The sequence below is a fragment of the Mesocricetus auratus genome, unplaced genomic scaffold, assembly GCF_017639785.1.
Source record: "Mesocricetus auratus isolate SY011 unplaced genomic scaffold, BCM_Maur_2.0 Super-Scaffold_100676, whole genome shotgun sequence".
Classification (NCBI taxonomy): Eukaryota; Metazoa; Chordata; class Mammalia; order Rodentia; family Cricetidae; genus Mesocricetus; species Mesocricetus auratus.
This window is the reverse complement of record NW_024429266.1, coordinates 175,920,042-175,944,718: the sequence shown is the minus strand read 5'-3', so window position 1 is coordinate 175,944,718 and position 24,677 is coordinate 175,920,042. Positions and strand designations below refer to the sequence as shown.

General features: G+C 42.1%; 1 protein-coding gene across 2 annotated transcripts in view; it reads left to right on the top strand.

Moving 5' to 3' along the window:
- The first annotated feature begins 3,437 nt into the window (after positions 1 to 3,437).
- Raf1 (Raf-1 proto-oncogene, serine/threonine kinase) overlaps positions 3,438 to 24,677 on the top strand; it is a 57,968-nt gene continuing 36,728 nt past the window's right edge. Inside the window, exon 1 of one of the 2 annotated variants that reach the window (XM_040737843.1) lies at positions 3,438 to 3,796. The gene's annotated coding sequence lies outside the window, so the exon portion shown is untranslated. The remainder of the gene's footprint in view (positions 3,797 to 24,677) is intronic. The other variant, XM_005066112.4, reaches the window with a different exon arrangement.

Here is a 24,677-nt window from a genome sequence, read left to right as displayed (position 1 = left end):
TTTATTTTTTTCTCTCTTTCATCTCAAAAGTAACTTTCTTATATTAAAAATTTTTAATTTTGTGTGTATGGCGCCTGAGGAGGTCAGAAGAGGGTGTTGGATCCCCTGGAACTGAAGTTATGGATGGTTATGAGCCACCGTGTGGGTGCAGAGAGCAGAGTCCACATTCTCTACAAGAACAGCAATGTTCTTTACTGCTGAGCCAGTTATCCAGCCACTCAAAAATGCCCTTTTTACCAGGCTTGGAGCTTGTAGAATCTTCTTTTTTTTTTTTTAAAGATTTTATTTATTATTATGAATACAACATCCTGCCTCTATGTATGTCTGCAAGCCAGGAGAGGGCACCAGATCTCATTACGGATGGTTGTGAGCCACCATGTGGTTGCTGGGAATTGAACTCAGGACCTCTGGAAGAGCAGTTAGTGCTCTTAACCTCTGAGCCATCTCTCCAGCCCTGTAGCATCTTCTAAAAGAAATTTTATTGAACTGTAAAAACTAAGGAAGGTATACCTATCAGTGTTCACGTCTCTACACAGTAGCGTTGCCACTTCTGGGGACATCCTAACACTGGCAAAGGCTGCTCCAGCCTTCGCTCTCACCCTCTTCTCCTATGACATGTCCATTCTTTCCCTCCCGACCTGACACCACTTAGCCATTCTTCAAGCTACTTATCAGCCCCCACCCAGCTCCTCTTGCTAATTAACTCTAGCACGCCTACCAACAAACTCGGTCTCCAAGGTGGGGACACACAACCAGCAGAATGCAAAGTGCTTCCCCAAATTCCACTCTTAGATATGTACTCCAGAAAATGAAAAATGGGAGCTAGAGGGATGGCTCGTTCAGTGGCTAAGGCACGTGCTTCTCAGTCCCTAGGCACTGAGTTCTAGTCCTAGTACCCACATACACAACTCCCGTTGGGTGGCTCGCAACACCTGTAAATCTGGCTCCAAGGGATTCAACACCCTCTTCTAGATTCCAAGGACACCTGCGTTGACATGTGCATGCCACCCCTCTTGGCGTACACACATAATTAAAAATAAGCCTCAGACAAAACAAAGCAAGTACTTAGCCAGGAGCATACCTTTAATTCCAGCACTCCAGAGGCAGAGGCTGACAGATCTCTAGGAGTTCCAGGCTGGCTAGGTTTACATAGTGAGTTCCAGACTTGCCAGGGCTACATAGTGAGAGCTTGCCTCAAAAATCAAATCAGAAGAAAACCAAACCAAGAAAAAGAAAAAAGGGACTCAGACAAGTACACACAATACCCTCTTCCTAGCGCCACCATTCAAATAGCTGTGATGACTAATAACTGCCAATGTCACATGCTCCAGGGGTTCTCAAAACTGTGGGTCATGACCCCCTTTTGAGGGGTCACCTAAGATCATTGGAAAACACAGTAACAACAGCAAAATTATAGTTGTGAAATAAAAATGAAAATAATGTTATGGTGGAGGGCCATCACAACATGAAGAAATGCGTTGAGTCGCAGTGTTAGGAAGGTTGAGAACCACTGTTCTGAAATCACCCAGATGACACACTTCTGGGAGTGACTGTTACAGTTTCTAGATTGGGTTAACTGATGTTGGGACACCCATTCTGAAAGTGACCGCCATTTCATGTTGGGGGGGGTATCAGACTGTATGAAAATAAACAAAAAGAAGTGAGGGTCCGGTGTGTGGCTCACGCCTTTAATCCCAGCACTCAGGGAGCAGAGGCAGGTAAGGCCAGCCTGGGCTACAAAGCGAGTTCCAGGACAGCCAGCGTGGTTACACAGAGAAACCTTGCCTTGAAAAAACAAACAAACAAACAAGAAGTGATCTGAGACCTGCATCTATCTCTGTGTTACTGTGGACAAGACATGACCAGCGGCCTTAATCTGCTGTCATCAGGGCTATTTCTTTGAACTGTTGGCCAAAATAAACGCTTCCTTTATTATTATCTTTATCTGTTTATATGTAAGAATGCTTTGCCTGCATGCAATTTTTTTTTGCATTAAAACTTTTCATTTTATGTGCCTGGTGCCCGAAGAGGTCAGCAAAAGGCATCAGGTCCTCTACAACTGGACTTATGGTTGTGACCACCATCAAGGTGCTGAGAATTGAACCTGAGTCCTTTGCAAGAGCAGCTGGTGCTCTAACCACTGAGCCATCTCATCAGGCCTGCCTTTCTACCTTGTAATTTGTCCAGTATTTTGTCACAGAAGCCAGGAGAGTAACCAATAGCAGAAAGATGGAAAGAACCTAATACCTATGGTTATCTCAGATATAAAACCCTGGTGTAAACTTACGATGGAACAGTTTAGCCCTAAAGAGGAATGAAGTATTGGCACACGTGTAATACAGATGAACTTGGAAACAGGCTGAGTGAAAGACTTAAGTCATAAAAGGCCTCACACTGTAAATATCCACACACCATTACTTAGAAAAAGTTAAGTCTGTAGTAGCAAAACGAATATTGATGATTGCCCCTGGGTGGGAAGCTAAGGAGAGACTACTTAGTGGGTAGTTTTGTTTCAGAATAATGGAAATGTTTTGGAACTAAAGTTGTGGTTACACAACACCGCGAATGTACTAAATGCCAATAGATGTTTACTTAGAAATGGTTACTTAAAAAAACTGTATGTTTGTTAAGTGCGGTTGTAGGTTGCACACGTATCGAGGTCAGAGGATAACTTTCAGGCCATCTGGTTTTATTCTCTGCAAACCTTTTACTCTGAGTCACCTTGCAGGTGCCCAAATGGCTATGAAAATAGTTACAAGGAGGCAGGAGCATAGAGGCAGAGGCCAGCCCCGGATTAAAAGTAAACCCCTATATCAAAGAGAAAAAAATGGCGTTGACGATATCAAACTGCCCCCAGGTGTCTACTCCACCAGGGCTGTACGAAGGCGCACCACAGGACTCAGTTCACCGTGGGCCGGCTCATCAATTAAAAATTTTTTTTTTGCCAATTTTTTTTTGAGACAGGGTCTCATGTAGCTTAGCATGACCGTGAACTCCTGATTCTCTTGCCTTGATTTCCCAAACGCTGGGATTACAGATGTGTAACACCATACTTGTAGTTTGGTCAACCTGATGTACGACAGTAAAACCTCCATTTACACATGAGGAACCCGAGGTTTAATATAGTAGGAGGGCGTTCCCAAAACCCCCGTAAGCCGCCATTCTCCGTGGATGTCAACTTCGGAGAGGAAGCGTATAGACCGGTCCTGTGCAGGCAGGCGCGTCTGGTCCTCGGACTGCCTCGCTGTTGGCCCGACCCGGGCTGCACCCACTACGGCTCGCCTCCGGCAGGACGCAGTCACTCTCAACCCCGAAATGGCGGCCGCAGTATCGCGAGGCCACGCCTCCGGAGGCGGGGCCAGGTTCCAGGCCCGAGAGATAGATCCCCGAGCCAAGTTTCAAACGGACAGCCGAGCTCTAGAGCTCGCGCAGAGGCGGTGAGCCCGCGGCGCCGCAGGTCGCGAAGACGAGCGTCGAGCGCAGGGCTCGCTCGCCGGGGCGGCCGGAGAGCGTCTTCATTGCGGGTGCTTGCGCCGCCATCTTAGATGGCGGGAGTTAGAACCGAGCGAGCTTGAGGCGGGAAGGCTTCTCTGCCGCTCTCTGCGGGCCCTCAGACGGGCCAGCTGGCCGGGCTTTGGGGCGCGTGCCCTGAGGCGCGGGGCGCTAGTGTAGCGATGCGGGGCCTGCCCGGGGCCCCGTCCCCCGGGTTGGGGACGCGCCGAATGTGACCGCATCCCGTTCACTCAACCACCTCCGCCGCCGCACGACGGGACCCGGCGTGGCCCGGCTCCCTCAGGTAGGCCGCAGGGTTGACGGCGCGGCTGCGGGGCGAAGGGTCCTCCTGGCCGCTGTCACCCGGGTGGCGGGCCGGGCGCGGGCCGAGTGTCATGGCCGGCGAGCCCGTTTCCACACCCCTGCTCAGATTTCCCAGTGTTTCTCGGAAACGTGCCAGCGCCACTCCGGTGCCCAGCGCGCATTCCTCATATTTTGGCAATGGGGAAAAAAATCCGCCCAGAGCTGCTCGGTGCCTGTGTTGTCACTGGGATGGGCTCGTTCTTTTCCTCTCGGGCTGCATAAGTGGGGGGAGCCCGGCCTTGCACCTCCTCTCGGGCTGCTTCGCTCAAGTGACACCCTTTTAGGGAAGACGAGGGAATCGAGGAAGGCAGCGAGAAACGGGTCAGTGCCCCGTCACTAAGGCGTGGGGACCTGGCCCGGGGCTTCCTAATGGGAGGCCCGGGGTGCTTGAGATCGGGAGTCGGGATGCCTTTTGTGTGAAGCGACAGCCGTCCAGGCTCTGCAGAGCCCGTGGATGCAGAAAGAGGAGTTGGGACATCACGGGAGGCGAGTCGGCCGTGTTCATTCATTGTTCTCTCTCCAGGGCCCAGGGTGTGCCTCTGGTTTTCATTCTTTGTTGGGGCGGTGGGATCTCATCTCTTCCCGGTTGAGACGTGACTGGGACCTGGGGAGGGAGTCGGGTCTGTGTATAGAAGTAGGGAATAAATAAATTCAGGGCACGTCTGGATGCCTGCATTGCGTCCTGTGGGGTCTGTGGAGACTCTGCCCTCGGTGCCCTGGCTCCCGGGGCGTGAAAACAATGAGCGGTGATAAGGGTTGAGTTCTCAACTGTTCTTGGGATTTAGGACAGTTAAGTGCGCTTTGGGGAGTAGAGAAGCCCCGAGGTTCCTTGCTTGCTTCTCGCGGAGTTTGGAAGGACCTTGTACGCCAGGTGAGGCAGAGGGGAGGGCATTGCCAGCGGAGGGAACAGCTGGCACCAAGGCACAGAGGCATGGCCTACAGGAGTTGGGATGCGTTTGGGGAGCAGCTAGTAAATTTGGGGTGCAGGAAGGAGATAGTGAGACATCAGGGTCCAAAATAAAAGTTGATAGCTAGTGAAGGGTGAATGTAATGGATGGAGGTGAATTAGTTCATTTAGTTTGGATTAATTAACTTCATGTTGCTAATTTTTAACTCTCGCTGGTGCCTGCTTTGCTCCCTCCCCTAATGGTAGTGAAGTTGATAAAACTGAAAAGATTGAAGTCCAGCTAACCAGTTTTGGTAATGGATACTGTTTCGTGCCTGTTCACTTGTTAATGAATTGGACTCCTATTCTCAGATATTCTCCCACGTTTTTCTAAGGTTATACGTGCTTGCAAAAATGTTGACTTTATAGACGTAGTATTCTTTACTAACTCTGAGTTTTAAATCTCTGCTGACAATGTAAAACATGTTCCCTAAACTACAGAAATTGGCAAATTATGGAAAGCACCTGAAAAAGTGTAACATGAAAGTATTTTTAATTAACACTATTTGTACAGTACACTGTTTTCTTTGGATTAAGTCCCCAGGTTGCAGTCTTTGTTAAAGTCTCCAGCCCAATGATCATTATTCTTAAATAGCCACTTCGATTAAGGCTTATGCTGAAGTGGCTACTCTGATACTCTAATGTGAAGAGTCTTCAGGGCAGTTTCAAAATCTCTGGTGTTGTGTACCGACGAAAACCAGAGATTCTTTGGACTTGTTTTTACTCTTATCACTTCAAGGGCTAAGTAAGCTGTTTAAAATCCAGAAGCAACATTTGACCTAGCTGAGCTCTGGATACTTGGAAAAATAAACCTGCTGATGTTTCTGTTCTTAGGCTTATCATCAGAGCTGCAGGGCTGCGACTGTGCCCTGAAGTGGGATCAGGCAGCTTTGTTAAGGTCTTGTCAATAGTTGAAAAGACCTTGTGTGCCTGTGAAGTAGAAGGCTTGACTGAAAGGCTTTTGAACGCGTTTGAAGAGATTTGTCCTGGTAGAGAAAAGACTGAGAACCATATTAAAACCTTTCATTTATGACAAAGTATCCAAAAATATAAGAATGCTACTGCATTACAACTACTCTGAACCCAGTTGCTTTAGCTTCAAATCACTTTTGCTCTAAAGATTAAACAACTTCACATCTTTTGGAAGTTAATTTGGCATTTGCAGAGGCACTAAATTTTTTTAAAATGTAAATATAATGACTAACTTCAAATTGCTCTTTTAGGAAGTCTATTAGTAAATGTATGATTACTTGATGTTTAAATTTCAGACAAAATTTGGTTAGTCACCTACCTAAAAATAGAAAACAATATTCATGAGCAAATGTTTTGGTTTGCCTGTTAGGTGTAGTAGTAATAACCCTGATCTTGGGAGGAGCTTGTTAGCTAAATAGCATGCCTTAATGTTGACTTGTGGAAGAGAATTAAATGCTGTCTCTGAAAGACAGTGAACAAATGGAACAGTGAGGGATTTATGAAACCATAAAACCAAGCTTTGACTCAAAAATTTTGTTGTGTTATTTTTGTACAGTTGTATATAGACCTGTAAAATCAGGAATATTCTTTTTTTTTTTTTAAGCAGGGTCTCAATATGTAGCCCCTGTATGGTTTGGAACTCACTATGTAGACCAGGTTGACTTTGAACTCACAGAGATTCCTCCTGCCTCTGCCTCTGTGGTGCTGGGATTAAAAGTGGTTGGTGGTTTTTTTGTTGTTGTTGTTGTTGTTGTTGTTGTTTTGTTCTCTGTAGCTTTGGAGACTGTCCTGGAACTCGCTCTTGTAGACCAGGCTGGTCTCGAACTCACAGAGATTCTTCTGCCTCTGCCTCCCTAGTGCTGGGATTAAAGGCGTGCTCCACCAATGCCCAGCTAAGGTGTAGGTTCTTTAGGAAGAGGTTGTTGAGGGCTCTTTTTCTTCCTTTTTCCTGATATGTGTACATATAGATGGGAGAAATTGCTAATGTTCATACAGTGGGTTCAAAATATAACACTAGATATTAGTATCAAGATTGTGTTGATACTAATGAGGTCTAAACTCTTGTCTGTAATCTTGTAATAGTAATGTCTGAGTTTTATTTTGGCCTTCAAATTAAAAATTCCTTAATTACACATTAAAATTGACACCTTTAATTTTTGTAGTGTTTCAGTCATTCTGTTACTTCTTTGCTTCCAGAATTATTTGTATAGCTCTCGGTGATTTAATTTTAGTTTTTTTTAAAATTATACATGTATGTATGTATCTGTGAACTACGTGTGTACCTGGTCTCTTGGAGGTCAGAAGAGGGCATCATCACCTGGAACTGATGTTACAGACAGTTGTGAGCCAGCATGTGGGTGGATGCTGGGAACTGAACCCACGTCTTTTGCAAGAGCAGCCAGTATTCTTAACCACTGAGCAGTCTCTCCAGCTCCTTAGTGGTTTTTGTTGTTGTGGTGGTGATTGGACTTTTTTTTAAAAATTATACCTGTATGTGTATGTTTGTGTGGCTGAGTGTATGAACCATTGTGTGCAGTGTCAGTGGAGGTCAGAAGAGGGCGGACATCAGATCCTCTGGTGTTGTTGGAATTACAAGTAGTTGTGAGCCATCGTGTGGGTTCTGGAAACCAAACCAGATTTTCTGCAAGAGCAGTAAGCACTCTTAACTGATGAGCCATTGTTCCAGTCCAGTCGTTGTTTTTTAAATACGTGTTCTCAGGGCTGGAGAGATGGCTTAGTGGTTGGTTAAGAGCCCTTGTTGCTCTTGCAGAGGACCCATATGAGGACTTACATCCGTCTGTAATTCCAGTTCTTACATGGTACACATGGTACTACATGGCACACAGACATACAGCAGGTCAAACACCTATACACATAAAATAAAAATAAATGCATGTTTGTATTAAATACATATGTGTAGCCAAGGTGGGCCTCAAATTTGTGATCCTGAGATTTGAGATTACAGGTATGTGTGCTACAGCACCTAATGAGTGATTTCAGATGTTTGACTTCTGAAATTACTCTCAAAATATCAGTTTAACTGATCAAGTGGATGGTATTTCTTTGTTATTTAGCTTGGCACAGGGTATTTGAAGTTTTTTTTTAATTGCTTGCAGTGTGTTAATTGGCATCACATTCCAATCAGTGTACATAGTATATTTTGAAGAACACTTGACACGGTTTTATTTTTAGACCAGGTTCTAAAGGATTTAGCTGGGTGGGGATTAACAATCCTAAAGAGCTATTTTAGAATTTGCAAATCCTTGTGATTTAGCGATGTTTACATTTTTGGATAACGAATGGGAAGGAGCAGGCAGTGTGAATGTTCTAAGTGGGAATGTTTTAAGTGAACGCTTGTATAGCACATTCCTTCAGAGAAGTAGTGTGGCCTGTGTGTGTATCATTATCTTCCTCTTTTTTTTTTTTTTTTTTTTTGAGACAGGGTCTCCCTACTTGGCTCTGCCCATTCTCGAACTCACAGATCCACCTGCCTCTTCCCAAGTGCTGGGATTAAAGGCATTCAGGCTTCATCTTCCTTTCTATTTTATCCAATTTGTTGTCATCCTAAAGCAAGATTAAGCATGTTGACTGAATGAGCCAAGATGTTCTCTCTGTTTTTTCCAATCTACAATGAAGTAGAAGTTCTCCCTGATTTTTCCTTGACTTTCTATAAGGAGACATGGTGTTGGGCAAACATCTCCTTTTTTCTGTTTTTATGGGTACAGTGCTGGGATTAAACCTAAGGCTTTGAGTGAACAAGGCAAACTCTGTCATTAATGCTGCCAGTCTCTTTGCCTTTATTCAACCTGGTGCATCAGTGTTGGAAGAGTCAGAGTAGTTTTTTTTTTTCTTGAGACAAGGTTTCTCTGGCTTTGGAGATGGTCCTGGAACTTAGACCAGGATGGTTTTGAACTCACAGAGATTGGATAGCCTCTGCCTCCCAAGTTCTGGGATTAAAGGCATGCACCACCACCACCTGGCAAGTCAGAGTAGTTTTTTTTTTTTTTTTTTTGGTTTTTCGAGACAGGGTTTCTCTGTGGCTTTGGAGGCTGTCCTGGAACTCGCTTGGTAGTCCAGGCTGGTCTCGAACTCACAGAGATCCGCCTGCCTCTGCCTCCCGAGTGTTGGGATTAAAGGCATGTGCCACCAACGCCCGGCTAAGTCAGAGTAGTTAATGGTTGTCTCATATGTTTATTGTTTTTAGACAGAAGCCCAGGCTAGCCTCAGCAATCTTATCGTCTCAGCCTTCTAAGTACTGGGATTATAGGCATGTATATTGTACCTGGCTTTTATTAGTTCTTTGAGAACTAATTATATTTATCAGTTCTTTCATACAGTATGTTTTGATTTTATTCACCCCTTTCTCCAACTCTTCTCAGATCCACCCCTCCTTCTCTACCCATTTAACTTCTCTCTCTCTCTCTCTCTCTCTCTCTCTCTCTCTCTCTCTCTCTCTCTCTCTCTCTCTCTCTGTCTCTCTCTCTCTGTCTCTCTCTCTCTGTCTCTCTGTCTCTGTCTCTGTCTCTGTCTCTTTTAAATCGCTAGGTGGTGGTGGTACACACCTTTAATTCCAGCACCCAGAAGGTAGAGACAGGTAGATCTCTGAGTTCCAGGACAGCCTGATCTACAGAACAAGTTCCAGGACAGCCAGGGCTACACAGAGAAACCCTGTCCCAAAATACAAAACAAAACAACAACCACAACAGCAACAAATCAAGACCAATTTGTGCTGCCCAAATATTCTTTGGTGTGTGGTCTTCTAGTGGGGAGTAGTTGGCTTACCCCAGCCTATATTCTTTCCCAGCAGCTGACAATTGGCAATAGCTCCCCAGCTAAGGGTGGGATTGTGTTCTCAACTCCCTTCTCCATGCTGGGATTTATTTGGTCTGGCTTGGACTTGCAAAGGTTTTGTACATATTGTTCCAACTGCTGTGAATTCTAATGTGCAGCTGCCTTGCAGTGTCCAGAAGGTAATGTTTCCTTGTAGTCATCCACTGCCTCTGGCATTTAGACTGTTTCATGCTTGAACCTTGGAGGTGTAGTACATGTATTCTCCTTAGGGCTGCGCATTCTGCAGTCTCTTATTCTCTGCATCTTGTCCAGTTGAGGGTCACTGTAAATCACTGTGATCTTCTGCAAATAGAAGCTTTTCAGATGAGGCTTGAGAGATACATTACTCTATGGGTGTAACAATAAATCATTAGGACAGTGTTATGGGTGTAACAGTAAACCACAGTTTAATACTGTGTCCATTAGCAGCAAAAGTTTCCCCTAGGGTTTATGACCTATCCAATCATAAGGTTCTTAGGCAGAGGCAGGCGTGTCTCTGTGAGTTTGAGGCCAGCCTGGTCTACAAAGTGAGTTCCAGGACAGCTTCCAAAGCCACAGAGAAACCCTGTCTCGAAAAACCAAAAAAAAAAAAAAAAAAAAAAGGTTCTTAGCTTGATAATGGTTTCATACTGTAGATTGGGACTTAAAGTCCAATCAGAAAGTCTTTGGTTACACACGTACTGTACTGTTTGTGGCACCATTGCACCAGAGGCCTGCATGTCTTTCCAGGCCAGTCATTATTGTAACTGTGTATGATTGATGATTGCTTTTTCCCTTCAGTACCATGCATAGCACCCTCCAGCCCTTTGAAGCTAGCCAGTGGGGATGAAGCTTCCAGCTTCATACCAGCTTGATTTTGCCATGTCTTATGACTCAAATATGTGGTATCTTCAGCAGTAGGGTCTTTCTGTCAAGTTCTGGAGGACATCCAATATCCTATAATGTTTGGGGGTGGGAATTCTGTAGGATCTCACTAGGGACATTCTCTCTCTCTCTCTCTCTCTCTCTCTCTCTCTCTCTCTCTCTCTCTCTCTCTCTCTCTCATATATATATTTGAAAGGTCTTTCCCATGTTCCCTCCTCTACCCTATTCTCTGCTACCCCACCCCAGTTTAAGCCTTCCTGTTCCATTATTCTTCTTTAAGTCTTTAGTTCCTTTAACTTGCTATGTATGCATCTAAGAATGGCCTTGAGCTTCTGATCTTCTTGCCTCTTTCAATTGCTGGAATTACAGACTTGAGCCCCCACACCCAGTTTATGTGGTGCTAAGGATAAAACCCAGGACTCTTGTCCCATATTAATTTATTTATTTGAATTAAAAATTCTTTTAGATTTATTTTACTTTACACATATGAATGTTTTACATGTATGTGCACCATGCATGTGCCTGTTGGATTCCCTGGAACTGGAGTTATGGATGGATGTGAACCCATAACAACTCAACCATGCATGTGCTGTCAGTTAAACCTGGGTTCTCTGTCAGAGCAATAAAGGCTCTTTTCCATGGAGCCATCTCTTAGTTGCTAAATTTTTAAAATTTTGAGACAGGGTTTCACATAGTCCACATGGCTTTGAGTTCACTGCATAGCCAAGTCTAGCCTTGAGCTAATCCTGCTTCTATCTCCTACATGCAAGGATTACAGGTGTTTGTTATCATCTCCTACTAAAAGTTATCATTATTATTTTTTAAAATATTTTTTATTTTTATGTATATGATCATTTTGCTTGTATGTTTGTACACCACTTGTGTGCTACAGGCAGTGGTGAGCTGCCATGTGGTGAGTGCTGGGAATTGAACCCTAGGTCCTCTGGAAGAGCATTCAGGGCTCTTAACCTCTGAGCCATCTCTCCAGATCCCATTACTTACATGCATGTGCCTATGGGTATATGTGCGCATAAATACAGATGCCTAAGGAGACCCAGAGACATTGGATCCCCTGGAACTGAAGTTGCATGTAGTTGTTGGCCACCTGACACAGATGCTGGGACTGACTTGTTCTTCTGTAAGAATAGTAAGTACTTGCCGGGCAGTGGTGGCGCACGCCTTTAATCCCAGTACTTGGGAGGCAGAGGCAGGCGGATCTCTGTGAGTTCTAGACCAGCCTTGTCTACAAGAGCTAGTTCCAGGACAGCCTCCAAAGTCACAGAGAAATGATGCCTGGGGGGGCTGTGTGGGGGGGCATAGTAAGTACTCTTAATCATTTACCAGCACACATGAATGAAGGCCAGATGAGGGAATCTATTCTTGTCTCTTTTGTGAATCCTGGGAATTGAACTCAGATCATCAGGCAAGCACCCTTAACCACTTAGCCACTTGCCAGCCCTAAATGCTGTTTTTTTTAAAGTACCTAGTAGGTGCAGGCACTCACTGTGAAGGGTACAGGGTGATGAAAGAAAGTTTTTGCCTTGAAGGATTTTGTCTGGTGGAGGAGGTTAGCAGAGCTTACTGTTTATTCTTGCTCCTCTGAGAGTCACTCCCTGACCTTTGCTCTTATTACTGTTATTTACCATCCTTAACCTTCTGCGTTCTTTCTATGGCCTCTATTGCATAGTTATTTGTGAGCTCCTCATCTTGTTAGATAATAAACCGATTCTGCTTCATGTTTTTGATATTTGTGAGGAAACAATTTCATTTGAGAGCCCAAGGGACCAGGCTGTATGAGAGTGAATATAAATCCCACTGTGTGTGTGTGTGTGTGTGTGTGTGTGTGTGTGTGTACACGAATGCAAGTGCACTCTCGAGTGCAACAGGGCATGGTGGAGGTCAGAGGACAATTTGCAGGAGTACATTTCCTTACCATATGGGTCCCTGGTATCAAACTGAGGTCACCAGACATTGTGGCAAATGTCTTTATCTGGTGAGCCACCTTCTGACCATGTTTTGTTTTTTAACACAAGGTCTTATTAAGTAACCACAGATAGGCTCTGAATTCACTGTCACCTTTCTGTCTTAGCCTCCTGAGTGCTGGGATCCCAAGGATTATGCCATCATGCCCACCAACACTTAGTTTGTATGTGAATTTTTTGAGACAAGATCTCATGTAGCTCAGGTTGGCCTGGAACTCTGTTAATGGAGGATGTCCTGGACTCCTAATCCTCTGACTTCCATCTTGGGAGTGTTGGGATTTCCCATTTTTACATCATAGTTCTGTTGATTATGTACTCTGGTGAGGAAGAATGTCATGGTGGTGGGATCATGTGGCAGAGGCTACCCACTTCATGATAGACAGGAAACAGAAAGAGGGGGTCTGGGGATAAGATACAGCCCCTAAGAACATGCCCTTGGTGACCTACTCCTTAAAGTTGAAGAATCTTCCAAAAGAACACCACTAGCTGTGAACTAAACTCCAACTAAAGAGCCTTTTTCCAGAGGTGAAGCATGCTTCATATCCAAACCATTATAGTTGCTTCCTTTTCCTTCAGACTGACACAGTTCTGACAAGGTAGCTCAGGCTTGCCTCAAACTCTCATTTTCAAGCTCTCCTTGCCTCAGCATCCTAAGTTCTAGGATTAAAGGTGTGATATGATAGCACTTGCATGAGAAAGGCAAAACAATTTAAAACAATATTATTGTGTAGGAAAGTTGTAGGAATCAGTTTTCATATTTTATGATGTTGGATCTGGGGATTGAACTTGGGTAGCCAAGTTTGGTAGCAAGTTCCTTTACCTGTGGAACTGTCTTGCTGGTCTGAGAAGGGCTAAATTTCCAGTCATTCACTTTTTTATTTATTTAGAAAAAGGATCTCACTGTGTATTCCTTGCTGGTCCAGATCTTGCGTTGTAGACTACACTGGCTTTAAATTCAAGAGATCCACCTGCCTCTGCCTCCTGAATGTTAGGACTAAAGATATGCATTACCACATCTGGCAAAAGGCTAATCTCCCTCCCCCTGCTTTTTTTTTTTTTTTTTTTTGAGACAGGGTTTCTCTGTTGTAGCCTTGGCTGACCTGGAACTCTCTCTGTAGACCAGGCTGGCCTCAAACTCTTAATGATCCACCTACCAGGAACTTGCTCTGTAGACCAGGAATGCCTCAAACTCACAGATCCACTTGCCTCTTTAGGACTGGGGTTAAATGTGTGGACTGTTTTTTATTTTTATTTTTTGTTTTTCAAAACAGGTTTTTCACTGTGTAGTCCTGGCTGTTCTGGAACTCCCACTGTTGACCTTGCTGGCCTTGAATTTAGAGTTCACTTGCCTCTGCCTCCCAAGTGCTGGGATTAAAGGCATGTGTTACCACTGCCTGACAAAAAAAAGCTAATTTTTTGCCGGGCGTTGGTGGCGCACGCCTTTAATCCCAGCACTCGGGAGGCAGAGGCAGGCGGATCTCTGTGAGTTCGAGACCAGGCTGGACTACCAAGCGAATTCCAGGACAGCCTCCAAAGCCACAGAGAAACCCTGTCTCGAAAAAACCAAAAAAAAAAAAAAAAAAAAAAAAAAGCCAATTTTTTAAAACTACTTGCTCCGTATGTAAGTTTGCCACAAAAAATTTTGTAATTCTTACGTGAAATACAGTGTGACACAAAATTAAGTCATTCGGGTTTCTGTGTGGTTAACTTCAAGCAAGATGAGAGCGATAACAGCGGCTTTTGCTGCTTTTCCTTCCCTTCAGACAGTCATTTTAGCTTCTTACCAAGGGCTCCAGACCTGGCATCTCTATACTTTATTTATTTATTTATTTTTGGTTTTTCGAGACAGGGTTTCTCTGTGGCTTTGGAGGCTGTCCTGGAACTAGCTCTTGTAGACCAGGCTGGCCTGGAACTCACAGAGATCCGCCTGCCTCTGCCTCCCGAGTGCTGGGATTAAAGGAGTGCGCCACCAACGCCCGGTCACTTTATTTGTACATTGTATGTTTTGGTATTGTGTTAATATTTTACTTTGTAAACTGATGGTGACGAATGCCTTTTGCCTGAGGCAGAGGCTGGTGGATCTCTTTAGTTCAAGGCCAGCCTGGTCAACAGTGGGAGTTCCAGAACAGCCAGGACTACACAGAGAAACTCTGTCTCGAAAAATAAAACAAAACTATGAGTTACTTACCTAAATGAAGAAGCAATGACTGATTTGGAGATCAAAAGAAAAAGCTGAGTTTAAAAACAATTCTAATTGTAATCAATTCTAGTAGTCAGACTCTGAGACAGAAGGATTACCAGTTCAAGACCAGCCTAACCTATGTAGTGAGACCCTATATTTGTCAGCCAACTAGCCAGCTAACCAAAACAATTTAAAAGACTTAAAGAGAATAATGAAAAACTTATTTTGTGGTGAGAGTTAAAATGAAATTGGTCCCAGGCATTTTTCACTATGTAAATGATTGTTTCTGAACTAGTTCATACTCAATTTGTATTTTAAAATCTGTCAGACTTTGAAACAATAAAAAAATCTGCTTCTGATACTTGAGTAGCTCATGCTTGCTAACATTTAGAAGGGTAGAGTGGTCCATTTCTTTATGTAAGTTTGTGTTGGCCAGTCATCTGATGAAGTCACTAATTTGTGGCCAGAAATTGAGAAAGAAAGATGAGGAAACTCAAAATATTGACACATACTGACCACCTTGCAGTGCATGAGACTGCCCTTTTGGACTGGTTGGGAAACTGTAGCATAAGCCTTGTGCAAACTAGACCATTGCTGTTTTCTAGCTGGGATGAGATGAAGATCAGAGCAGCTCATGTTTGTTCAGCAGAAACTCTGTATTTGTGAGCACCCCTCCCCAGTGTTGTATGCTCAATTGCATTGGTATTTCAAACTAATTACTAGAGTCCAAGCCTCATAGGTATTCAGATCCAGAACATTTTGTTTTTAAATGCAATTTTATTTAGTTAGGCTCCTTTAAGAATAATTTGTTTTTAATGGTGTGTATGTATGTTGGTCTGTTGATGGGACTTCAGGTGCCTGCAGAGGCTAGAGGTGTTGAATCCCACTTGAGCTGGGCCTATAGGTACTCAGAACTGAACTCAGCCTTCAGAGAAGCAGTGTGTACTCTCAGCCAGAGCCATTTCTCCAGCCCTAATTAGGTCCTTTTTTTGAGAGGAGGTCTGACCATGTAACATAGATAGGCCTTAAATTCAAGATTCCCCTGCTTCGGCCTCCTACTGTTGCCAGTTTAATTTGGGGGTGGAGTAGGAGAATTTATTCCCCACAGTATCCTTTTTTAAAAATATTTATTTATTTTGTTTTATGTGTGAGTGTACCTGATACTCAGGCCAGAAGAGGGTGTCAGAGCACCTAGAACTGGAGTTAAAGACAGCTGTGAGCTGCCATGTGGGTGCTGGGACTTGAACCAAGGTCCTCTGGAATAGCAGCAATGCTCTTAAACCCTAAGCCGTCTCTCTAGCCTCTAGAGGTTTATTTATTTATTTATCTATCATTTTTCTACTTATAGCCCAGGCCTAGCACTTAATGTGTGGACCAAGACAGCCTTGGGCTCAAAGAGACCACCTGCTTCTACATCCTGAGTGCCCAGCCTGGTTTATTTTCTTTTTTGTTTTTTTCAAGACAGGGTTTCCTTGTGTAGCCCTGGCTCTCCTGGAACTTGCTTTGTAGACCAGGCTGACCTCAGACTTACAGAGATCTGTCTGCCTCTGCCTCCCGAGTACTGGGGTTAAAGCCATGACTGACTGACTGACTGACTGACTGACTGACTGTCTCTCTCTCTCTCTCTCTCTCTCTCTCTCTCTCTCTCTCTCTCTCTCTCTCTCTCTCTCTCTCTCTCTCTCTCTCTCTACACACACACACACACCTATGTTTGGGGACATATCTATCACATATTATATGTCCTTGAGGTCAAATTATTTTTCCCCATATCTGCAGTTTTTATCTCCACAGATATTTAGAACATATTTCCTTATCTGGGTACTGTGATTTAAAATTATATTGAGGACAGCTTGGGCATGTGTATAGATAGAAAACTATTGGTTTGGTGTGACAGTGGGTGAAGATATCTGATGCTTGATTTTGAGATTTCTTGTTGGCAACTTATTTTTAACAAATAAAATTTCTTTTTTTGATGGTGGGCAGTGCTGGGGATTATTACTGGTTTCTTTTTTTAAAAATATTTTATTTATTTATTGTGTATACAGTCTTCTGCCTGCATGCCAGCGGAGGGCACCAGATCTCATTCAAGGTGGTTGTGAGCCACCATGTGGTTGCCGGGAATTGAACTCAGGACCTCTGGAAGAACAGTCAGTGCTCTTAACCACTGAGCCATCTCTCCAGCCCTATTACTGGTTTCTTTTATGTTTATTTATTATAAAACCAAAGAACAGAATATAAAATAAAAACTGTGAGGTGGGTTGCGAGCTGTTGTGGAAAAGTTCTGCTGCTCTGCTGCTTCCGCTTCCTGACTCAAAAGATTGCACACTCCTTCTGTTCTGCCTCTCATCTCCGTCACATCCATCCCCAATGAAAACCCTGCCTCTTGAACCAAAACGCTCCTTGCAATTGGTTAATGGACTAGTGACAGAATTCCTGTAACATTTGCCTATTTTTGTCTAATTAAGAAGGAAAGGTTCTAACTTTAACATAATAAAACTATATACAATAAAAATTATTCTTAAGTATTGTCCAAGAGAAAGGAAAGGTAATAATGTTAACTGAAATGAAATTACATGCAACAAGAACAAAAAAAATTTATCAAGTAAAAAATACTTTCTCAATGTCCACTCTATAAGTAATTGGCACATTTATAGAGATTACTCCATTAGCTGTCCTCTCCTGAAGAGTCCAAAGTTTTGTACCTAATGTGCCTTTTGCCAAGATTCGGGAGAACTGTAACTGTCTGGTCTTCAACCCCATAAAAGATCTGAGAAGTAAATGTTTCCTGAGTAAGCAGGGAGTTCAAGCAAACAACCCCCGGCCCCCCAAAAAAAGATGTGTGAAATGAAAGAAACAGCTGGTTGCCTGGACAGCCACCCAAGGTTCCTCTGCAACATTGGGGCATTCATCTTTGGCCTACAGGCCTAGAATATCTGAGAAACTTTTTTCAGAAGCAGGAAAATTTGAAGGACTGTCCTATCGTAACTTGGCAAATCTCTGCAGTCTTTTCTTAGTATCCTCCTTGTCCAGTTTGGACAGTTTACTGTCAGCAGGTGAGGCAAAGGTGGTTTTGCCTCAAATGGCTAGACCTCAAATGGCTAGCTTTGCCACAAAGAAAGCAAATTCCATGTGGAGTTTCTTTGATGCCCATCATCTTCTTCAGAAGTAGATCCGGCCCAGCCTGGTCTACAGAGCTAGTTCCAGGACAGCCTCCAAAACCACAGCGAAACCCTGTCTGGAAAAACAAAACAAAACAAAAAACAAAAGCAACAACAACAAAAAGAAGTAGATCAGTGCCCCAAGAAGCAGACAAAGTTCATGTTGAGAAAAGTTGTTTAAAACATTTTAAATGCCATATTCTGTAGGTCTTTCAAGTGTTTGAAGATTCCCTAACTATCTGAAATATATCTCTGTATACCTTGAAGACCTAACTTACATGACTATAAGTTTGATAGTTATGGGTAGCTTTTAGCCTGTATTTCTTTATTATCCTAAATAGCTTTTAAGGACTAAAACTTAACATTGCATAATTAAACAAGCTGTATAGGTGCCAGCTGTATTGCTAATACCTTAAGCAAAAATAGAAACAGATGTACAGTATAAAGACAATAACCTCAAATTTATAGCAATATACAAAACTCTTTTTAAAAAAGACTTATTTATTATGTATACCGTGGTTTTGTTTTTTGTATTTTTTTCTGCCTATATGTATGCCTGCAGGTCAGAAGAGGGCACCAGATTTCATTATGTGTGATTGTGAGCCACCATGTGGTTGCTGGGAATTGAACTCAGGACCTCTAAGAGCAGCTAGTGCTCTTAACTGCTGAGCCATCTCTTCAGCCCCTACAAAAATATCTTAAACAGAAGTAGAAACAATATACAGTGTTAAATTTATATCAATATATAAAAATTCATACCAATGTAAATTATTTAAGACTAGTAGTTGCTTTTTTAGTTTGAAAGTAGATTCAATAATTACCTTTTTATTCTACCTATCCCCCCCTTTTTGACCATACCCAATAATAACTTGTCATCAACCCCTCCACACAATTACAAATATCCTAACAAAGTAAAAGACCAAAAACCACCCACCCCACCTTTTGGGAATGTGGGTGTTTTTAAAATTATTTCCTGTTGTCTGGGTGGGCGGTGGCACCTCTAGGAGACCCTGAAAAAAACCTAAGCAATGGTTCAATTCTGGGAAAGTTAGCTGTATCATTTGTTGTCAGTCTCTAAGTAATGGGAAAGTGTAGAGCTTATCTGTGAAGTCCTGGCTGGAGTAGTGCATAAGGGAGGACCATTTCAAGTAGCTACCTTGGAATTTCCTGAGCAGTTTGTAGTCAGTCCAGAGCAAATCTTTGGGTGGTGTTTATTGGCTTAGTGACATTATCGCAATATAGGTAGAATCATTGTTGTGGGGCCCCATCATCTTTTTGGAGACCTTCAGAGATCACTGTTAGGAATGTTTATTGTTCCCTGTAGAGAACTTAAACATATTAAATGTCATATGCTGTAAATCTTAGGGAGGTTTAAAGGACCATGATCTATTAAATAGATCTGTGAGATCCAGTCTTAATTTCTTTTTTTTTTTGTTTGTTTGTTTGTTTGTTTTTCGAGACAGGGTTTCTCTGTATTGTTTTGGAGGCTGCCTTGGAACTCTGTAGACCAGGCTGGCCTTGAACTCACAGAGATTCACCTGCCTCTGCCTCCTGAGTGCTGGGATTAAAGGCATATACCACCACCTCCTGGCTTGAATTTTTTTTTTAGCAGACATGTTTGGGTTTAGAGGAGAAAACCATACTTCAACTTCAAAGCTAGCCTTAGTTTTTAATTGAGTGGGTCTACATAAAGACTACTTGTTTAACATGTCTGTAGAGACCAGCAAATACAGACATTTTGAAAGGTTATGAAATTTTACCCTGTAGGAAATATTCTCTATACCATTAGGCCAGATTAATTCATTTTCTTGGTAATTTTATCCTGCCCCTCTTTTTTTTTTAAATTTTATTTTATGCTTCATTTGTTCAACAGTCTTTAGGTTCCTCCGTTGGATTTTTTTTTTTCCTGGAAAGACAAATTCAAAACCCAGTCCTAATTTGGTGAGTTTTTCCTTTTGTCAGGTTGAATCATTACATTGGTTGATGAACTGTTGCCTCCTAATCGAGAGGTCTCTTCTGTTTGAATTTTGATGGTATCTGTAGCTTTTCTTCTCCTGTGGAACAAAAGCAATAATTCTTCCCCAATGTAACACATACCCTGATTTCCATTCTGAGGTCAACACATCTTTAAAGTATACTGGCTGATTTAGTTTGGTGGGTTTTTTTTGTTTGTTTGTTTGTTTTTTCTAATATCCAATGTCTCTCTGAAGCTGTTATTGCCTTTTCATTAGCATTTAAAAATATGCACATTAAAAAATAAAGATTGCACAATCTTTTTCTATTTATTAAGCATTTCTTTTGAAATATGATTAGATCTTTTTATAACTGCTTGTCCTGTAGAATTGTGTGATATACCTGTAATATGTTTTATGTTGTATATGCAAAAGACAGTTTTATTTTACTAGAGATATATGCTGGAGCATTGTCAGTCTTAATTTGGACAGCTATTTCCATGATGACCATAATTCTAATAGATGTATAAATACAGAATCAGCCTCTTTAGAACTCAAAGCAGTTGCCCATTGAAATTCTGAAAATTATCTATGGCATAGTATACGTATTTTAATTCCCCAAACTCAGTAAAGTGAAGCACATCCATTTGCCAAATTTTATTTTAGTTTTTGAGTACCCTTTGGATTAATCCCTGCAGGTAGTAGAGTTTTTTGTTTTTTGTTTTTTTCTTTTTTTTCCTCTCGAGACAGGGTTTCTCTGTATTGTTTTGGAGGCAGTCCTGGAACTCGCTCTGTAGACCAGGCTGGCCTGGAACTCACAGAGATCCACCTGCCTCTGCCTCCCTAGTGCTGGGATTAAAGGTGTGTGCCACCAACACCCAGCTCAGGTAGTAAAGTTTGGTTATACAAAGAACAAGTTTCTTTGGCTTGTTGTCAAGTTATAGAAATTTCAAACCTTTGCTGTTAACATGGTGTTTCTTATGAAAATCTGAGGCTTCCAGCACATTTCCGACTAATAGCTGATTGATTTCATCATTACCTTGGACTAGAGGGCCTGGTAGACTTGTATGGGATCTGATATGTGTTTTATATATGGTTTGATTTCTATTCTTGATTGTTTTCTGTAATTGTATAAATAACAAAGTTAATTCTGAATCATCAGGAATGAATTCAGTGGTTTCAATATTAAAACAACTCTTTCTGCATATTAAGAGCCAGTAACTATGTTAATAGGTTCTGAAAAATTTAATAATACCATGAGAATAGCATATAATGCAGACTTTTGAACAAAATCATAAGGGCTTTGAGCCACTTTACTTAAATTTCCTGACTTATAACCTGCCTTTTCTGATTTATTTGCATCATTATAGAAAGTAGGGGCTCCTGCTGGGCGTTGGTGGCACACGCCTTTAATCCCAGCACTAGGGAGGCCGAGGCAGGCGGATCTCTGTGAGTTTGAGACCAGCCTGGACTACCAAGTGAGTTCCAGGACAGCCTCCAAAGCCACAGAGAAACCCTGTCTCGAAAAACCAAAAAACCAAAAAAAAAAAAAAAAAAAAAAAAAGAAAGTAGGGGCTCCAAGATACTGGTGTTCCCCATATATTGTGAGGAAGGACCTACTTGGTTCTTTTTATAAATTAATGTCTTTTGCTTTTGAGATATTCTTTTTGTTTTGTTTTGTTTTTTTCCTTTGTTTTTTTGAGACACAGTTTCTCAGTGGCTTTGGAGGCTGTCCTGAAACTAGATCTTGTAGACCAGGCTGGTCTGTAACTCACAGAGATCCGCCTGCCTCTGACTCCTGAGTGCTGGGATTAAAGACGTGCGCAACCACCGCCCAGCTGGGATAGTTGTTCTTAATCTTTCACAAAAAATTATTGTAAGCTCTTTGCCAGTGTTCATTTTCTGCTCATAAGGAGGAAATTTTCAGTATTAGTAAAAGGTACTACAATTTCTCTTGGGTCCATTTCTGCTATTTGAAGAAGTCTCAGTTTTCTTTTTAGAGTTCATTCAGAAACTGTTTCTACATAGGTCTTTAATTTTTTTGCTGTGTTTGTATGGCAAAAATATATATTTCAGAATATTATCTTCTCTGAGAATGGGTAGGAGGTAGAATAACTAGGATATCAAACTATGGATCCAAATGATCACATGTGCATTGTGTAATTTTTTTCTCTACCAGAGCCAATTCTCTTTTAGCCTCAGCTGTTAATTTTCTTGAAATATTTAAGTCCTTGTCCCCTTGTAAGGTTTGAAATAAATTACTTAGTCCTTGAGTTGTTAATCCAATTGTGAACCATATCCAGGTAATATTTCCCAGTAATTGTTGAAAGTCACTAAGAATCTGTAATTGATCTCTCTTGATTTATACTTTTCATAGTGGAATTTTTTTTGTAAAACTATTTTATACTCTAGGTAATTAATAGAATCTCTTCTTTGTATTTTTTTTTCCAGGAGTAATTTGTAATCTCTAATAAGGCAACGTTTTATTTACTTCCTTAAACATTTTTTTCTAAGGTATTTACGTTTGAATCAGCTAGTAAGATGTTGTCCATCTAATGATAAATTCTAATTGAGGAAACTGCTTATGAATTATTTCCAATAGTTGTTATATAAAATATTGTCACAGGGTGAGGGCATTTAACATCCCTTGTGGGAGAATTTTCCACTGATACCTTTTAACGGGCTGTGAATTATAAGTAGGTACTGTGAAGGCAAATCTTTCCCTATCCTGTTCTTGTAAAAGTATAGTAAAGAAACATTCAGTCTTGGGAAGTCACAGCCTCTAAGTCTGTCTTGCTGTTCGATGGCCCTGGTGTCATGTCTCTACCAGGTGGTCCACTGTAACTGAGGCCCAGATTCCAGTACTGCTGTAACAAAACCTTTCCAGTCTTGTGGAATTATTCTATTCCAAGTGGCCTATGAATTTAACATCTCCTTTATAAAAGGTGAATACATACCATATGAAACTATTGCTTCCTTAAATCTCTTCAAACCGGGTTGGAGAGATGGCTCAGAGGTTAAGAGCATTGACTGCTTTTCCAGGGGTCCTGAGTTCAATTCCCAGCAACCACATGGTGGCTCACAACCATCTACAATTCAATCTGGTGCCCTCTTCTGGCATGTAGTCAGAATACTGTCTATGTAATAAATAAATCTTAAAAAAAATCTCTTTAAACCTAACATTTCTATTGGATCTCAGTTAGCTTCTGAATGTCTCTAGGGATACCTATCATCTAGTGGTTGTTCTTGAATTGCAACTGGGGAAATTAAGGTTGGGCTTCTCTTCTCTAATTTCATAATGTAGTGGTGAAGATGGCTCTCCAAATTCTTCTGTTTCTGAATATTTTTATCTGTTATAATAGATTTTTCTAAGGCTTGTAATTTATCAGTCAAAATGGCATTTTCTTCAATAATTTTGTAGGGCTTGCATATTATCAGTAGCAACCTTTTCTAAGGCTTATATCTTTTGAATTGTAAGTCTTGCATATTAGTCACTTTTTGCTTTGTCAGGAAATATTTCTAAAGCTTTTATTAATCAAAATTGTATTAGTCTCCTTAGGAATTCTTTGTAAGGCTTGTATTTTTTAAATAGTAAGTTTTTCTAAGGTTTGCTTATTATCAGTAGTAGCCTTTTCTAAGGCTTGTATCTTATCTGTAAATTTCATATTTGTCACAGTTATCCAACCATTTGTAAGGATCAAATATGAATTACCAGATTGATAGTAACTGACATTGTATTTATCCCATTTAAGTTGTTTATCTCTTCATTTAGTTTTTCTATTTGCCACTTGTCCTTAGTAGCAGTAAACAGGGTCCTAATTCCCTGCATTGTGATATTTCCAATTTTTTTTTTGTTTTGTTTTGTTTTTTTTTTTTTCGAGACAGGGTTTCTCTGTGGCTTTGGAGGCTGTCCTGGAACTCGCTCTGTAGACCAGGTTGGCCTCAAACTCACAGAGATCCGCCTGCCTCTGCCTCCCAAGTGCTGGGATTAAAGGTGTGCGCCACCAACGCCCGGCTGATATTTCCAATTTTTAACATGGGGGAAGGTTTTAGGATTGTATCCTCCATTCTTCCTCAAAAAAATTATTTATTCACCTATTTATTTGTTCGTTCACTCACTCACTCACTTACTTACTTTTTGGTTTTCAAGACAGGGTTTCTCTGTTTAACACCTGGCTGCCCTAGAACTTGCTCTGTAGACCAGGTTGGCCTCGAACTCACAGAGATCTGCCTGCCTCTGCCTCCCGAGTGCTGGGATTAAAGGCGTGCGCCACCAACGCCCGGCCTAATTCTTTTTTTTTTTTTTAATAGCCTAGTTGGCCATTTAATAGTTCCCAAGTGTCATACCAGGTCCAATCTTCAGAGGATTGAGTTGTGTAGATGTAGTGATGATGTTTGACTAGTGGGGGAGCCGATGCTTGGAGGACTGGGCTGTGGGAAGGTAGTCTGATGTAATGACTATGTCTGACCAGCAGGTGTACGACGTGTGACACCAAGGTAGCAGTAGGAAGTCCAGGTGCAGGGAAGCTGCACTGAAGCAGAACTGTATAAGAACTGACTGCACTCCAGCTGGTGCCCGGAGTTGGAGATTTGACTAAGCAGCAGCCTGCCCAAGAAGTGTGCTTTGTTACAAGCGCCTTGAGCCTTGACATTTCTGCTTGCTGCCAATGACTTGGTAATAGCAGCTGCAAAGTTCCAAGTCCCAAACCTGTCTCGAAATGAGCGGTGCTCAAGGCGTGCTGAGCTGCCTGGATTGGCAGCCTGGAGAGGGGTTTGGGAAACCCAAGAATGCAGGAAAGCAGGCCAAAGGGGCTGGAGGGAGTTTATCTTCCACCAGATTGCAGAGCTGCACAACAGCTACACGCGCTTAGACTGCGCTTTTGCGTGGTTAGCAATGCCAAATGTTGGGCATCAGAAGTTACTGATTTCTTTTAT